Source organism: Natator depressus, chromosome 1 (assembly GCF_965152275.1).
Source record: "Natator depressus isolate rNatDep1 chromosome 1, rNatDep2.hap1, whole genome shotgun sequence".
In the NCBI taxonomy this organism is placed as follows: domain Eukaryota; kingdom Metazoa; phylum Chordata; order Testudines; family Cheloniidae; genus Natator; species Natator depressus.
In genome coordinates this window covers 56,708,861-56,728,155 of record NC_134234.1, presented here as the reverse complement: position 1 = coordinate 56,728,155, position 19,295 = coordinate 56,708,861, and the positions used below count along the sequence as shown (strand labels likewise).

Below are 19,295 nucleotides of genomic sequence, written 5' to 3'. Positions count from 1 at the left end.
TGATTCTAAGGCCTGTCACTGTTTCCATTATTTTCTGGTGTTTAAGAATGGTGTCTTAAGACTTGTTACCCTGATGAAGACCAATGGTGCATCTACTCAGTTATCCTGTTACAGTGACTAATGCTGGATTATACAGGAGGTCTGACTACACAGTCTCTCTGTGAAAATGAAACCAAAATGCACCTAACTGCAATAGTGTGCCACGGTAGAAAATTTCTACCTGAAGATATTGAGCTAATCATACACTGAGGAAGGAAAGGGAGGGGAAATAGAAAGCCTTCACTCCAAGAGTTACAGTGTTGATGCAGATCAGGGAATGAACCACTCATAAAATAAATTTATTTAAACCTACCTGGCCAAAGGTGGCAAAGGGGTTCTCCACTAAACCAAATAAACTCATGCCCATTGGCTACCAATTTATTTAAAAGATCAAAAGAAACATTCAAAATAGCTAAATACTGCCAACATTTAATTCCTTTGGAAACACATTTCTTACTAATGATCAGGTACTGGCCAAATTCAATGTAATTGCCTTGTTTTTAGGCTTTGGAAGGTTTTTGCTGTGTTAGGTATTTACTCAACTCTAAAGTCACACTACACTCTTCACAGAACCTTTCTATACGACATTTTCTAAAAGCAATTTTTAGGCTGAGAACTGGTAAGTGTAAAATCTTTCCAACATAGGGTGACATCATCAACTGTGAAAGAACAGGAAGCTTCCATTTTTCTACTTATGATGTTTCCTTGGAATTTTTTTTGAGTTGGGAGAGTTGAGGTAGAAGAGTGCATCACACCCTGCAAGAACCACCCAGAGGCGTAGGCCCCAGAATCTTCAAGTCTCTGAGATCTGCTGGAAGTCAGAGGTGTCCACACAAAGGCCCATACCTCTGATGACCCCATCCTTTGGAAGTATGACTAATAAAATCATGTTGCCAGAGATGCCCTTGAAGCCACTCATTTAAAGAGGTGGTCTGTTTTTCAATTTAGAGGGGCAAGCCAGTGGAAGTTAAAGTGCTGGGGTATGTCCCCTCTAGAAATGCTACAGCACTGCAGCTGTGCCACTGTAGTAAATCCAACTCTCCAAGAGGCAACAGCTAGGTCAATGGAAGAACTCTTCTCTGTGTAAGCTCGAAAGCTTCTCTCTCACCAACAGAAGTGGTCCAATAAAAGATATTACCTCATTCACTTTGTCAATTTAAAACCAGGCATATAAAGACTAAATCCAGTAAATAATTACTTTAACATCCCTTCTGAACTGTTCTACAATGTTCACATTGTGCCTTTTAATACTTGGGGGGGAAGGGATAGCTCAGTGGTTTGAGCATTGGCCTGCTAAACCCAGGGTTGTGAGTTCAATCCTTGAGGGGGCCATTTAGGGATCTGGGGCAAAAAAATTTGGGGATTGGTCCTGCTTTGAGCAGGGGGTTGGACTAGATGATCTCCTGAGGTCCCTTCCAACTCTATAGTCTATGAGTCTAAATGCAAAACCCTGAGTGAAGGCTTTTTGACCCAATGAAAAACTCATAACACCCTGCTTTGTGTGCATTTAGTGTGCACTGCCTGGAAACTGGGAAGTAAGATAACCAAGATTAATCCGACTGTCCTTCTAATTTGCTTCGTTCTTGGCCATTTCCACTGATTTGCAAGCACTCCAGCTAGTCAGATTGGTATGTTGTCTGAATCAAGTCAAAATCTTGCAGCAAGTAATCTTTCAGGGTATGCTACTTTTTCAACCATTATATTACCATTATGCTAAAACCATTATGTTTTTACTGTATGGACGCATAAGCCTCTTCGAATTGTCATTTTGTAGTCTAATGCTGCATAGTCTGATATACAATTGGGTGAAAAGCCAAAAATTGGACTTTAGCACAGAACAATGAATCCTAGAAAAACTTGGTCCTCACAGCTGCGTGTGTCTTCAAGGATTCTAAAATCAGAGAAAATGCCATGAAGTGAGAACCAGAAAGCACAAAAGAACTGGTTGGTCTCTTGTTAACTCCCAGCCCCTAGAACAATGTTTTTACCCTATGTATTTCTCTTTGTGTGTCCTGAAAGATAGCCACCTAGAACAGAGATAATGTGCTATCTTTTCTTTTATGACCTGATGCCACTACTGTCACAATTTTCATAAGCGTTCAGGAGGACAAAAGGCTTTAAGGGAAAGGTCATCCGCTATTTGTATCTAAAGGATCACTGATCCAGTGCACAGACAAGGAAGCCCTCTAGTCAAGAGTAGAGGAACCCCTTATATTTGCTGTCACCTTGACATAATATTACTGCATTATTATAGTGCCCTTAATTTGACACTTGGACAGAAGTTTCAGATGTTCCATGGGAGGCAGACTCTTAATCCATTTTGGATTTCTGTAATCCATTCAATGTTGGCTGTGGAGATACAGAAATAATCCTATCTGAACTACTTCTGATTCCAAACCCTTTTATTTTGCAGTTGAATGTGTGTGGGAAAGATTACATTCTAAAATGTGTATATATGAGCATTTTGTTCATGAAATAGCCATGAGCTCAGTTCTAGGAGCAGTTAGTTACCCATTACTCCTGTGTATTCTGAGGCAGACAGTATTGATTGCTATTATTATTAGTGAAGGTCACTTTTGAAGCTAGTCATCCAGGCAAAGTCTACAATTTTCTTAGTAGATTTATCAAATTAAAGGAACTTCATCACTCCTTCTACTCTGCAAAGAGCACAAGAATGCTAAGTGCCTCCTGATGCTCTGCATTAGGCTCAATATTCAGTACTATAAGTAAAACCTTCAACGATTAATCAGAATACCAAAAAAATTAAGGAAGGAAAGTATGATCTAATAGCTAAAGCACAGGACTAGACGTCAGGAGGATCTAAATTCTACTCCCAGTTCTGCCAAACATTGTCTAGTAAATATTCACAATCCTGAATATCAGAATGGTCATGAATCTTCTTCTTGACAATTAACAGCTGATTTTTTTTTAAAATAAAAGTATTTAACAGTACATGAGACTCATTCATTTAAGTAAATGGCAGTCTTCTCCTCTGAAAGCATTTTCCCCTGAGGATATGGAGTCATTTTTGGAGTCATCACTAAATTCTGGATTATCTTTCTTACTCCAGAAGGGTAAAGGAGGTGGAGAAGGAGAGAGAATCACTTTTTCACATATAAAAGATGGGGCTAGCACTTATCTACCTCAAGGGAATTGTAGAGCTAAACCAAATATTTGCAATTTACTTTAACAGTTCAAAAAGTCATTATTTAGTAAACAATATTTAAAAACAAAATTCCAGAAATAAATGTATTCTGCCTTAGCAGGAAGTCCACTTTCAGTCAGTGTATGACTGAAATGATGAAGTAAACCTAAAGGCCCCGGAACTAAGATTCAGATATTAGATAAAATTATAGAACTTATCTTACAACAGTAAAAAGAAAAGGAGTACTTGTGGCACCTTAGAGACTAACAAATTTATTTGAGCATAAGCTTTCGTGTAACTCTTAAAAGCACTGTACATCTCCAAAGCTTTCAAAACAGATTTCTAGTGCTTTCAAATGGAAATAGATTCTTTTGAGCCTATTCTGTATCAAACTGTTTAGAAAGCTGCTCCCTGTTTTAAAGTTTAGATGCAGTATTTAAGACAATTCAAATTGTCCTTTCTTCCTAGATTTAGATTAAGTGGTAAGAATTTTACATTATATGGGTTTTTCTTGTAATATGAATAATAAATTGTAAGGCACCCCAAATTCTTTCAGAAGGAGATGACTGTTCTTCACTATCTTCCAGGAATTACTGGCATGGATATACCAGATCCTTTGTGGTGAAGAAAAACCCACACGTTAAGGAACATCCATAAATTAAGGAGCGTATGCTAACTGGCAGATTTCCCCTTCTAATTCTGAATCATAGGTGTCATCTTTTTTGTCAGAGCCTGGGAAGACACTGCCAAGAGAATCTCTCCCCCTGTGTGCCACATGAAGCCACCTGTTCAGACAGAACAATCCTGTACCTTGCATCTGTAGAGTATTACTGCACACTTCTTCTCCTCGTTTTGTTCTGTGTTCTTAGATTTCCTAAGAAAATATACAACAAATAAAACCCTAAAAATAAGCTTAAGAACTTTTGATTGAACTTTCTACATCTGACTGCTTGATTCAGAGGTAGGAATCAAACTGGTAGCAAAAGGAAGGGGAGGAGTCAATCTGAACCAGGTGGCATGAAAATGCTTGTTCTTTCCATTCTAGGTTTCTTGCCTGCCTATCTGTAAAATAAATAAATAAATAAAATAAAATAAATAAATAAAGAAAGAAAGAAACAAAGGATCTGATACTGCAAACAGTTACCCACGTTTAACTTTAAGCATATGAATAGTCTAACTGGCTTCAGTGGGAATATTCACATGCTTAAAGTTAAGCTTGCATGTGTTTGCAAGATTGGGGCCTAACCTATCAGTCAATACTGATGGAAAATAAATCAGACCAATATGGACATTATATGATATGAGAGATGACACCTGGAAACAGAAAACCTAACTACTTTAGAAGGGGCTAAATGCCAAAGAGAAAAAAAATGTAACCGGGACATTAACAAGTCAAAATTTTTGTTTTCTTCTTTTGCAGGTTCATGAAGATTAGTTGTTGTGGATTTTATTCTAAGTGACAATCCAATCTCTATTCTGAAGGCTCCAGCACTGTTGCAGAAGATAGACATACATTCTACCCCAACAACATATCAAATATATTCCACTCTATTTGGGTCATTGACTTGATTTTTAGAAGAATTATTACATTTGCAGATGACCTTTAAATAAAATGGTACTTAAAAGGGAGTATTTTAGAGAGATTTATTAAACTACATACAGAATGCATAAATGAAAGTATTTAAAAGAATTGTAAAGCATGTAAGGATATTCTATAATGAACATTATAACTACCACAGAAAATACACCATCCTCTAAGCAAATTATGGAACAACTGATTATGTAGTAAAATAGTAGAACATACATAGAGAAAGTAAACGAGTGGTCTCTCTCCACTTCTTAAAGATTTAATATCAAACAACAGTAGTGAAGGCTCATGTTGCTATACCTTCATTTTTACATAAATTGATGTAGTTACATTTTCAAGCACATTAGTACTACCTTATTTTTGTGATAAGTTATCGTTATGAATATATACAAAATGCATCTTAGGTTGTGTTATCCTTGATTTTTATAGCTATTTGACCGTACTTGCTAATTGACATAATTTGATATTTTGCAAGGAGTCTCGTACTAAGTTTAACTACTTGAAATAAGTTAGAATGAGGCAAACAGTTGATTCTAGGCTACTGATGGATTTCTGTTCATTCAAAATATGCTTATTCTCCTCATGCTCGGTTTTCCTCAAAATTTAAGCAAAATAAAATAAAATAAATAAAAGCATTAAATTTAAGTCTCTCTGTGCTGGCACCCTGCCATCTCAAAATCTGTGTCTTTCTGAAGCTATTTGAAGGGCATTGTGCAGAGTGCAGGGACAAAAACCAGACCAAAAAAAGCACACTGAGAACACGTTATATTTATCATGGTGGGTGAACACCAATTTAACAAAGTATAAGAACTTTCTTAACTCCATCTCTATTCAGCAAAGCACTCAAACATGTGCTGAAGTGTTTTGCTGAATAGGGAGGGTGTGCTGAATCAAGGCCTTAGTGACTAGTTTGGTACAGTTTCCTGCAGAACAGAAAATGGGTCACCCACATAGGTTAAAGCAAAGTTATTTTGTAGTCTAAAAATTTAGACATGAAAAATATTCATAATGTTTAGTTGTCACATTTTCATCACAGAATCCTCAATGGGATCGACAAACTGAATTCTGCACATGAAAAATACAAAGGATGATTCTATTTTCCAAACAGGAATTTTTTCAAGGAAAATATTTATTATGAAGGTTCTTGTACTTGTTAAATCAAGTATTTAGCATTGGCATACATTTCTTATGGTGAGTTAGCAAAGGTATCAATTTTAGATATAAATATAAAATACTGATAGCCAAGTCACTATGACTGCAAGGTTATAGCTGACATCAAGACCTTAATTACAAATCTAGGGAAAGTTACTGCTTTAAAGACATACAGAACTCTTTCGGAACCTAATGCTCTAGAAGAAATTATTCTCTGACTGATAGTTCAAAATTCTCCAACTTATAAATTAGATGCAAAACAAGCACTCTCGCAAACTAAGACCCAGATTTTAAACCTTACTATGATACTGAGAAAGAATAGGCATTTCCCTGTGGGTCATATTTCAGATTATATTTGTATGCACTATTGAAGTGAGCAAAGATTTAAATTCCCCATTTTTAATCAAATCTACAGTTTTACTAATTGAAGTAGGGAGAACATATATTTAATAATCCTTGCATACAATCCACATTAAATTGAGATATATGCATATATAATGAAGATCAGAAAGCGGCCCTTTGTTTAAAAAGCAGCTGCATGACCAAAGATGATGTCTCCTAATTAATATTCTTCCCACCTTTGGGCCAAAACATCTGTTAGGATGCGCTCATGGAGAGGATCTGCACAGATACTGGTGAAAAATAGGAGATGGTGGAGAATCTCTCTGTTCATCAGGGTTTCAGCTGTACAAGATAATACTAACAGAGTAAACATTAAGTTGCAAAGAACCCTCTTTTACGATGTGAATTCTCTACATGTGTATTTTGAGCCAATTACAGGTGAGGGTTCCTATCAGGAAGAAATGGTGCCATGAGGGACAGCAGGCCTTCTTCTAATCCCCAACTGCTGGCAGATGTTTGGGGTAGCTTACATTTATGGGTGCTTGGGAGTGCTGTGCTACTCTCTTTGTGCTAACAGCCTGGAGATCACATCCCCTGCCCAATCTACCAAAGGCCAATTTTGCCCCAGAAGGTGACCAGCACAAGTTCCAAATCATAACCTAGGATTTCCCATCCTACTGCAAATTTCCCCCACATAGGGGATAATTTAACCCATTTTAGATATATTATGAAGTATTAAATGCAAGCTCTATGCATTTTTTAAAATAGAAAATAAAACCAATTAAATAAAGTTGTAAAGACCACAAAATGCTGAGTATAACACTATTTTCACAGAAAATCTCTTTAAATTAATGTTAATTATCATTATTTAGACCCAGTCATTTCCCCCTTAGCAAAACAATATTTAATACAAAAGTGGGATTGGTGTGAGTGGCAGGGTGAAGCAAGAAGACTTTGTTTTCAAGATTTGAAAACAAAGCATTTACTACCATAAGGAAATAAAGGCAAACTCAAAGGTTAAGGTATTAATGCAATGGTGTAAATATTTTACATATGACTAAATGTTAAATTGCATTTCACAGAAAAGTTGAGTCTCTTATTTTTTAAAAATAGCATACCCGAGAGAATGAGACATTCCCCTCTTACAATACTTTAGTTGTGAAATAATTTTCTCATAAAATATTGCCATAAAAATATTAAAGAAATACACCAGAGAAATACACCCAGAGAATATGTAAGTTATTTAGATTTTTCACTTCAGAAAATGCTTACAGTGAATACTCAACTATTAATTTCAAATAAACTCAGAAGTTAGTGTTTGGTAATAGAGGATTACTAAGACATTAAATAGATCAGTCAATCAGCAACCACACCTCCAAATATACTGCATCCCCTCCAAATTATTATATGAACACTCGACAAGATAGTCAACTCAAAACAAGGTAGATTAAATAAAAAATTAGTGCAGTAGGGTGAACAGTTGAGTAAGTGAACTATGATTATAGACAGGTTTCAGAGTAGCAGCCGTGTTAGTCTGTATTCGCAAAAAGAAAAGGAGTACTTGTGGCACTTTAGAGACTAACCAATTTATTTGAGCATAAGCTTTTGTGAGCTACAGCTCACTTCATCGCTCACGAAAGCTTATGCTCAAATAAATTTGTTAGTCTCTAAGGTGCCACAACTACTCCTTTTCTTTTTAAGGTTATAGAAAACCTCAAATGCAGTTTTAATTTATTGATTTGGAGGCACTTCTAACAAACTTTTTGTTCAAATGGTAAATAAATAAATAAAATAAATAAATAAATAAAAAATCCCCCCCATCCACATCTAGGCATATGTTTTTGGGTAAAAGAAAATATATTTAAATATTATTTAGTTTTAATCATTATTGCTAAAGATTATCTGTACGTAGTTTGTTGCTTCTTAAAAATTAGGTCTCATGAAAACAATGTTTTATCCATAGGTAAGGAAAAATTAAGTGGACCAGTCTCAAATCCTTGTTACACAGATGTCTTACTAAATGACTGGTAGAATAAAAGTGAAATGCTTATTTAAATCTGATAACATTTTAATGCAGGCTTTTTTATGTTAAGGCTGGATTTAGTTTAAATCAACAAAAGCCAGGAAATGCAGTTATGAAGGATTCCAAAATTTTAAACTGCCTTGCCTAAGATATCATAAAGTTTTCAGACAATGGGTGATTTTACATGTGTTGTAATAACTAGACAAAAGTTAAATAATTTCCATGAAGTAGATATGCAGCTATCCATTTCAATTGACTTAGAAAAGCAAGAGAAGATGATAAAGAAAGCATAGGAGAATTGACATAGTAATCTTTTAAGGAGTTATGATCTATTATATGAGCATGTGTTGTCAGCTCTCAAAACTATTATTTAGTCAACATGCCCGTATAGTTTTGTGTACACACCTACAGGAGGAATAATAAAAATGATCACAAAATGTTACACATATGTAGGTTTGTAAAAAAGTAAATCTTGTGCATTTTTATTCCTTTCACCTTCAATTACTGTTAGATAATTAAGACTAATTAAAAAAGTTAAATATAAATTGTAGTGTTTAAATGCTCACACCAATTGTTTTTAAGGGCCCCACATTGCAGTCCTTATTCAGGCAAAACTCCCAATGCAGTCAACAGGAGTGTTGCCTAAGTAAGGATTGCAGCAGTCAAACTTAAGTGTGAGAAAAAACACACCTTACATCCCTCTAGACAGTCACTATACTCTCTTTTGGGCTGTAAATTATATAGACCAAGTTTCAGTATGGAAAATTTCTAGAACAAATCAAGAGCTGAAAAGTGGATTTTATAATGAAAATTGACAACTTTCTTTACAGTAGCACTCCTGTGTGATATTTGAGCTTGTAAGTTAATAAGCCTTCTGAGTAAGTGTGTTGGTACACATTTTAATTCCTCATTTTGAGGCAAGTCCCCCAAAATATTACTAAATTCCAAAACTATCAATTTAAGGCAATCAAATATTTTGAACAAATATTAAAAAACAAAGGATTGCAACAACTAAGGCCATGATCCTGCAAATTTTTACTCATTGCAGTCTTTAGCACTATTTGTGTGTCTAAGAGTTTGCAGCATTAGGCCCTAAATTTACAATAATCCTTTAGACTTGTAGTTAAAATCTAGACAGTATACTTTCCTTCAAAATATTACATTAGAAATACCCTTAACGTTAGTCAGACTGAAGAATACCTCATCAAATTTTCACCTTTTAAATTTGTAACAAGGGAATTTTAGATACATTTGCCTACCAATATAATTCTGATTTTCATTAACAATATTGTAATAGCTTTTGCACAGAAAAATATGAGCACAAACAAAATTATTAAAATGAATGCAAAGTCCTTATATTCTTAGAGAACTGGAAACTCAAATTATTCATAACTGAATAATACCCACTGAATCAAAATCACAGGTTCTGAACAGCTTCTGAAGTTTAAAAACTTTGCATGTTATGCAAATTATCCCAAACAGGAGTATTAATAACAATCCCAGTAAAATAGTAACTTTGGGGGGTTTATTTTATTCTAATAGAGATTAAAAAAATTCACTACCTATTTACAATAAAATAAAGGCAAGATGTAAGGTTTATCAAAATATAAAGTTATGCTCTAGTCCAAATTTATTTACATTTTATATTGTGTGTGTACTCAAAGTTTTGGTTTTCAGATGTTAATTTTATCTAGAAGGCTTTCAGTACCTACGAAATTGTCATACTATGTAGAATATTTCCCATACATTCTTTAAGAAAAAAATATTTCCTAAAATACTGTTACAATAAAAGGTGTATTATTGCTGACCACTTGCAATCCTTCAACCAGATTTGAAATTAGCTACTGAAGTAAGGATAAATACATTTTACACATCTATGGATTTGCTAGAGCTTTTTCAGGTACAGTCAGCAATTGTTTGGGCTTATTGCAGCTTTTAAAAGAAAAGTTTATATCTTACATTTTGATACAATTATTTTCTGCAAAGATATATACATTTAAAAAGGCAGTAAGATTTGATTAAGGCTAAAAGCTCTGTACCAGCTGAATACTCAAATTGCTAATGTCACACACAATATGTTCATAAAATTAGTTTTTGCCACAATGCATTTTATGACAGAGGTAAAGTCTTAAAATTTCTAGTGCTCTGTTTAATGTTTAAATATAAATTTGTTTGATCTTAGTGCAATTACTTTTTAAATTTCTGTTGTTTATTTTAATGGTTAGCTGAGATTATTCATATACAAGTAGAGAGGTCTTGATTACTTTGAGTGGATTTCTCAGTTTCAACCAAATTACCACTTAGTGCAAAGCACGACTTGCAAGATGAGTATTGTATATTCTATGTTTATTATTTTTATATTATTCATTGTTTTACTGTATAATACTTAAATATTTATTGATAGGCTGCAAGATAAATTAAATTTCTGATAACTCTTTATATAGGTGGGGTTTGAAAACCAGTTTTGCAAATTCTATACTGCTTTAATTGAGAAGTGGCTAGTTATTAATAACTTTAAAAAATAATTTTGTACAGTACATTTAAATGCACTCAGATAGGTCTCCATTCTTCTCTTTCACACACACTATTGACAACAGAATAAAATTACTTAAAAATAACTATTGTATTATCCATTACTATTATTATTTTGCATTAGCAGTAATAATTCCCAATACAAGAATATGAGGACAACACTATATGGCGAATTTATGTAACTCCAATAAGCAAGGCTGTTGCAAGCTCAGCTTTTTGTACATATTTTGGCCACTTAACACACAGACTGTCTTCAGAGGGAAATGGAGACTGTTTTTTTATTTAGTCTTAAAACTTAACAGAGCGAATGTGAAGAAGAATAACTTCAGCAAACAGAAAATCTTTAACCCAGTATAACAGTCTCACTATGTATAAACCAAAGAAGTCCTATTACTACACACATTTTTAAAAATAAAGAGCATCTGAAATATGTGAAATGTTAATATGATATATACCATTCTCATGCTCCATCAGCTTTCCAGAGAGAATTTTTCAATTACAGAAGTAAGTTGTTCTCCAGAATCAGTTCTCTATTGAAAGGTCAAAACCTGCAATAAAAATGTCATGTATTATAACATATTTCCGACACCCACAGTTTCATGGTTGATCCCCAAACATAGATGTAGGTCATCAAGTTGACCCTCACTTTGTCCATGTTAAGGAAAACCCTAATTTTAAAAACACCTAAAAAAAAAACCCAGCCAAACTGACTTGATTAGGAACACCTGTGATATGCTTCTTTATTATCAGTAGCCTCCTGAAACAAATCAGATTAGTATGTTTCTGCTTTCATTCTCCCTATAATGTATTCTTGTGGGAAGTAAGGGGGAGAATGAGTGGGAGGGGAGAAAAAGAATTAAACAGTTAACTATAAACATTTAACAATTAACGTGTGCGCTGTGATACTTCCTGAAATCCGCTACTGACTTTTATCAAGTAGTGTTTAGCATGTAGTGCTTTCTTGAAAACAGTTTTTAGCCAACTTTTTTCAAGACACCAGCAGTACAATCAACATTTTTAACAAGGAGGAATTGTATAAACACAATAAGTTACTCTATAACATCTAATGGAATTGTATAGTATTGCAGTCACACACATTTTGGGGGGGTGTGTGTGTGGAGGGGGGACGGAAATCTGACCATGGAATTTGTTGGATTAAAAACAAGGCAAAAACCTGATAAAGATGGTCACTTCAAATATTTACAGGAAGAAACAGTGAAATAATATAGCCAAATTCTCAGATTTCTTTAGCTTTTGTACTATAGGTGCTACGACAAGGTACATCCTGACTATGTCTATTAAACAAGCAGCAGATGATTACATCTGGTCACCTGTTTACAAATATTTTCAATATATTTGCTCTTTACTCCTTAACTATATTTTCAAGTTTTATTAAAGACAATGGTAGTATCTTGAATAAGGTTAACTTCCTTTTATTGTAAAAATGTATTTTTCTTTACCTTTATTCCTCTTCCCCAGTACATCTTCTCTACTCCTACCCTTTAAGCACAAATAATTTGGAAAAAATATCCAGCCAATAAAATATTTCTTTTGTTGATTTTTTCTAAAAAAAATTATAGTAATATAATCTTTTAATATGTTAAATGTTAAGTTTGAAGCTAAACATATTCCTATTATCACAAAAGAAATTTAAAATCATGATCAAGATATTTTTCTAAGTCCAAATCTTAACCCAACTGGACATTTCTTACTAGATAAACACATTAGTGTTTTTGACTCAATTTTTGACTCAATTCTCAAAGTTATTAATAATCTATATTTACAGTGGGTACACTGACGAGCCTTTAGAAACTAAATAGCTGAATATATATATTTTTGCCATTTTCAGTAGTGGGTTCCTTTAGACATTAATAAAGACCACTGAAAGGCATTGCTATTTTTTTCAGTTTCAGGTAAAATGGAGATTATATCTTGATTTTGAATAAGTCTTCTTTGGAAATGCTTTAATGTTTAGTAAAAGCTATATACTTATATTTATACAACATTTGTGTGTATACACAATAATAAATGGGGACATACTTGTACTCTAGATATTCTGAACTGCTAAAATTTTTAAAAGACTGTTCAGAATTAAAGAAAGATTTTGAAGTCTATTACTTTCCACAAATAGAAACAAGCTTTTAAAGGTACAACTACAGTGAACTCCAATTAGACACAAATACTAGTCAATTAAAAAATAGTCAAACTTACAACATAACTGAATTAGAAGTGAAGTTACATTATCCACCTTCAATCTTCATGCAAGACTGATGGAAGTTGTCATACAAAAATAAATGAAGCTGAGAACTAAATTATTTCTCAGAATTATGGACTCATTAAATCTCTAAGGTATAGACCTACCCAAATGTTTCTTTTAGCAGAATTAGACTTTTTTTTAAAAAAAATTACAATAAAGGGTTAAACAAATCAATACAGGCATTGATTTAAGTTATATTAAAACAAAGACAGAAGGTTTAAACTAAGCCAATTCTTACCATCTCAGAAATATAGTGTACCACACAAAATTATGAAAATATTTTCATGATAATATAGTGTTAAAGAAAAGAAGTTCAAGTTTGATTGGTACTAAAACAGTGACTATTCAGCAATTCTATAGAGCAAGTGCCAATAATTCACAAAATAAATAAAATTGCAAACCGACTTTTTCATTTAGGTTTAAATTTAGACAACTTTCATATCCCTGTTATTTGTCTCACCTTTCCCTCAATATTTGTAGATACTTTACTATTATTTCTATCTTAAAAATGTATTACTAGCTGAGTCAAAACTTGAATAACTTACTTCTAAACTAAAGTAGTGTGTAAAGAATCACAGAAATGTAATATACTGTGTATAAAATATAAAGTGATTTTGTACAGCTTGGTCCAAACAAAAAATTAATATTGTTAATAGGAAAGGTAGTATTTTTTTTTCCTGACCACTGGTTCTAGCGCAAGATTATTGGCTATAAAGAACTTGCAAATATATGCATAGAGAATATATCCAAAATATATTTATATACTTTAAAAATAAGCGATTTTCTGTTTTTAAAAATTTTACTATCAAACATTCATTTCAATTTGGACATAAAACCCTGAATTTTATTCCCTATAGCTTCCACAGATAGCCAGAATAAGACTAAGATGCTCTACCTTTGACAATTTGTGATAAAATGAGTAATGAATGTAATTACTGAAATGATTAGTAATTGGCTTTGGAAAAAACCCCTGTATCTAAGAAAGCAAAAACCTCCAGCATATACAGAGACTATAACTTTAAGTTTCTCAGTTCCTTTTAAATATAGTTGAATCTTTCCTATCTCAAATATTAAAAAATAGTAAGTTGTTACAAAAACGGACAGTCACATTACTATTCTGTACATAAAAATAGGAAGTCTGTGTATATATACACACACTAAACACTCCAGAATTTTTTTTGATACACCTGTTAGAACAGCCATATGACATCCAATATGGGTCACATAAATTTTCCCTGCGGAGTGTACCTATAGGCAGGTACCGTGTATACAGTTCAAGCAATATGTAACTACAAATTCTGATACAGAAAGTAACAGTTAACTTAAGGAAATTAAAACTATTAAGTTTAGAAATAAGTTTTCCTCTATAGCTTTGTATTTCACATGGAACAGTAAGAAGTCTTGATTCTATTAAGCTAAAAAAAAAAAGAAAAAAGAAAAAAGAAAAAAAAAGGACAGATAGAATATTTTAGTTAGCTAGATATTAAAGTTAGAATATACCATCTTAAAATGTTGCTACAATACATTTCCAATACAATACAACACAATATCAGTAAAAGCTACCCACGTAATTCAAAATTACTAGGAAATAAATTTTTATTTATTAAAAAAAGTTTCTTCAATCTTCAGTAGATTTACACTTGCAAAAAACAACCAAATGAAAAACAAACCCAAAAACACCCTGTAACTCTTGGGAAGTTTCAGTGCAACTCTAGCTTTTAACAGGACAACTGTAGCCTATTTGAAAAGTTTTTCTGAGAGCCAAAATAACTGAACAGGCTTAATAGAAACAAATTTATGAAGAGGATACTAATTATGTTTCATGACAAAATTATAAGCAATAATCGGATCACAAGTACATAACCATAACTTTCATTTATGGGTCTAGTGTAAATACATGTTTATTAGAGCTACAAATATATTTAGAGGAAATATCAAATTAATCTTTTCTAAGGCCAAGTAAACCTCAGTTAATGTTTGACATTTTAACTAAGGTGAAAAATGCAAGCAGTCCTATAAGGTTCAATTTAAACTAAGTGAATTTCTCAAATACATCAAATGAGTAAATCAAGTATCAGGAAACCTATATAAATTACATAAATGTGCACTGTATAATGATATCAGATTGCCTACTGCTTTCTTTTTAGCCACACCCACTTTTATATCATTATAAAAAATGGAAATGGTAAAGTTCTGAAATAAAAATTAAGCTAAAAAGAAATCATTGTTTGATGTAGTTAAATATCTAATAAGTACAAATATTTTAATTATAGAAGACTATAACAAAGCATACATAATATGTATGCTTTGTACTTGAATGTCAGAGAAATAAAACATACGCACCTGTACAATACTTACCTGTTTTGTTTTCTAAATTAACTATGAGTCAGGACAGTTATTTCCTTGAAAGTGAAAGTCAGTGTTTATAAATTTTACTTCCATTGCTGAATAGTGTAAATCTGTTCAAATACTGATATTTTAAAAAGTATACACTCAGCTACAAAGAAACAGCTTTGTGCACATTCTCACACAAAGTATTAAAAATGTTTCTTAAAACAGTTAAGTAGTAATCATATACCTCCAAAGAAATAAATGCTAAAATGTAATAAGGTATTATTAGCATCACAATTGAACAGATTAAATTTAAATTTCTAGCTATGAGGATTTAATGATAAACTAGGAACAAACTGAGAGTAACTGTAGCTGAATAAATAGACTGAATAGTCTGATTTGTATACTGGATTTAAAAACCGAGAAAACCCCAGGGTTCACAATAAGAATGTGTTCTTAAACTATTGTATTTCTGCCTTACACAGAAAATACCTTGAATCCAGCTAACATGCTAAGTTTTGTATTTCACTTTAAGGCTACAAGCCTTCAGCCATGTACATAGAAATCCTTTGTACAGCACTTCTGCACCCCAACTCTTCTGTACGTCCCTCCTCCTACGTTACTCTGTTAACTCATTATTTTCGGTGCAGAGGGTGCTAAGTAAAACGCACACACTCCTGTCGTTAACCAGAGTGGATAGATGCGCGCGGGGGGGCAGAGCGAGAAAAGCGGAGAAATCCTATGACCCAGTCCAACCTTCAAGCCCCAGTAATGCGTTCATGCAGCCAATCAGGGGGACCGTATACTCGGTCCAGTATTTTCTGAAGTGGCACATAAATGAGGGCCCGATCCTGAATTCACTGCGCACCCAACACTCCCAGGGATTCAATGGGAGTTCTGGGTGCACAAGGAAAGCAGAGTGGTGCCCTAAGATCTAGCAGGATTCGGGGAAATATTCATACGTTTTCCTGCATCTGAGAAAGGTTCTGTCAGCCGAAAGCGAATAGGGAAGTAGGCAGAAGAATAAAAGTAGCGCTAGAAATTATATCTGGGAAGGAGCCAGATGGTCTGCCTGTTTCTGAGCTTGCAGTGCTGTATGTTAGCTTATCTGCCCCCTGTATATTATTATCCCCCACTCACTCCCACCAAGTAACTGCTGCAACAAAAAAGATGTCTTTCTTGTGTGTGCGCAACTATGAAGCGTGAGCGCCCACGCCAAAACCAGTCCCGAGAGGGTTAAATAGCGTCGTGGAGGAAAAGGCACAGAGTGTCACATATTATGTGTATGCAGCGGGGTAATCGCTCATCACATACACTGCGATAGTGAGCCCATTACATATCACCATAAGCACAAATACTCATAACCTAGGGGAGACCGAGAACTGCTGCCCACCGAGAACTGACATAGAAACAGCCACCAAAAAAACAGCTAAGCCAATGACAAATAGCGACCCGGGTGACAGAGACGGAGAATTTAGTAGGCGGAGAAGAGATGGTGAATGGCCACTTCTAATCACAGTATTAGGCTACGCTGTCTGTGGGGACGATATTTACTCATTTTGGGGGGATGGAGGAGAAGAAGGCGAAAAGCATCTACAAATAACTGGTACGATTCAAACGGCCCCAAATTACGTTTTCCCTTTGAGCTCGGGAAACTCGCGTGTAAATGTTAAAAACAATTAGCCATGGCAATATACGATTAAAAGCGCGTTGGTCCTTCGTTATTAGCCAAAGGGACGGAGATGATAAATGCGATAGCGTGCGGCCGCACAACCGTCACCCAGGTCTCTGCTAAAGGCGGCTTCGAGATCGTGACACGGGAAATTATGATCTGAAAAAGTGCGAGGCTGAGAGAGCTCCGAGACAGAGGAGTCAACCTGCCTTCATCGAAAGGAGCCAGGGGAGGAGGGGGGGGCGAAGGGGCTATTCGGGGGGCCCTAATCCAGGTTACAAACCCGGGGGGGGGGGCGGGAGGCAAGAGGGAGGCTGGGAGCGGGGAGCCCTGCTGGCTGCTGCAGAACAGGGGAACCGGCAATCGCTGTATCCCGAGCACGCTCCCGTGTGCCCCGCAACGCCCACGGCCACGGGGAACACAGCCTGTCATGTCACGCCGCGGCCGAGGGGCGCCCAACGGGAGCTGGGAAGGCGCCCTGCGCTCGGGGTGCTCCGGGTCCCCAGCCTGCCTCTAACTTCCCTGCCCATCTCTGCTTGGGGCTGAGTCGCTCCGGAAAGCGGGCGGGCGGGGAAGGGGGAGCACGAGCGCTATCGCAGACAGGGTCTCTGCCCGGGAGATGCTCCCTTCAGTCGCCCTGGGGCGGGGGCTACCTGAGAGAGACGGCCGCTTCGGGCCCCGATCCTCCCAGGCTGGAGACTGACAGTGACAGAGACGCTGAGGGGACGCCGCGACCGCCCCCCTGCCCACCCCACGGCTGCCTCTGGGGCCGGGATCCCCACCGCTCGCTCCCCGACAGGGCTTCGGGGGGATTTTTCCCGGAGGCGGGACACGGGTCGACCCCGTTAACCGGACAACACCCTCCCCCCGCGGCCGCTCCCTCCGGCTCTTACCGCCTGTGCGGGCGCCTCCTCGGGCCGCGGGTATTTTTGGCGGCGGTCTGCGCCCAGCCCAGCGGCCCCACCAGCTCCGGCTCCCCCACGGCAGCGATGCAATCGGGCATCACTCGAAAATGGCGCCGAAAGCGCAGGGCTCTTCATTCAAATTCGTTAGAGCCAGCCCCGCTGCCCTAGGGCATGCCGGGAATGGGAGGGGGGAGCGAGGGGGAGAGCTGCTCGCGCTGAGGCAGCGCTACGGACACGGCGTTGCTGTCAATAGCACCCCTCCCCCTCCCCGCTAGCGCGCGCGCCCGCACTAGCAACCCAACCGCCACTCATGGGGGGGGGGAGGGGGGAATGTCACCCAGAGCCCCAGACCCTGGGGAGAGAGACAGTCATTCACCATCAGCCCCATGGACTTGTCAAGGTAAAGGGGAGGAGGGGGTCGAGACAGGGGGGGAGGGGGAGGGAGACTCAGAGAGAGGAAAAGGGGGGAGGGGAGGAGAGCAACATCGAGAAACTTAAGCGCACCCGATAATAACCCAGTCCATCCCCAAGCCCATTGCCAGTGCAGCGCTCGCGTTACAGCCCGACCCCCCCCCCCCGCACCCCCACCTCCGAGTCAGGCCACGCAGAAGTTTGAGGCGCTCAGACTAACTCTCCCCCATGGCACAGCTGTAGCCTGAGGGGCCCGATTCTGCCTCGGCCACAGCAGCTCCCACAAGTCAGTTTACATCAGCGCCCGATTCTGCCCCCAGACGCAGCTAGGCAGCTCTCCCTGAAGTGGACTGCAGCTGTGTGGGCCCGTCTGAGGGCACCGTTGGGCACAGAGTATATAACTAGCCACTGGACAGACTGCCTACCTTCAGTGTTGGCAAATGAAGATTTCCTTTGAAAGTGTTAGGAAAGTTAGTTTGGCATTTAACAAGGCTTAGCAATGTATATAGACTCTTTCATCATCAAGCCACTTCATAAACATTGACTAATCATGGGACCCACCTGCTAGTTTGGTGTATCACTATCCCCATTTTACAGATGGGGAAACTGAGATGGAGGTTGTGACTTACTCAGGGCTGTGGAGGCAGAAGGAAAAGAAGTCAGGCTTGACTTTTAGTCCCCTGTTCAAACCACTATACTACACTTGGCTTTTAACTGCTTAAGGACCATCTCCTCTGAGGGACCCCTGTGCTTGAACAGAACCCATCCATTGCACCAGTGCAGAGTAGCTTGCAGCGTCAGGGGCCGGGCCTAAAATTATAACCTTAATGTAAAATTATTGTAAGATATTTCATGTAACTTCTTTTCTTTTCTTAAGAAAAAAGATTAAGTAAACAAG

The 19,295-nt window shown here is 36.9% G+C and overlaps 1 long non-coding RNA gene across 1 annotated transcript in view; it reads right to left on the bottom strand.

Moving 5' to 3' along the window:
• Positions 1 to 521: 521 nt before the first annotated feature.
• LOC141991965 (uncharacterized) overlaps positions 522 to 19,295 on the bottom strand; it is a 63,029-nt gene continuing 44,255 nt past the window's right edge. The window contains exons 4-6 of the long non-coding RNA XR_012640503.1: positions 11,277 to 11,369; positions 3,995 to 4,058; positions 522 to 1,930 (exon numbers count right to left, since the gene is read on the bottom strand). This is a non-coding gene — a long non-coding RNA (uncharacterized LOC141991965). The remainder of the gene's footprint in view (positions 1,931 to 3,994; positions 4,059 to 11,276; positions 11,370 to 19,295) is intronic.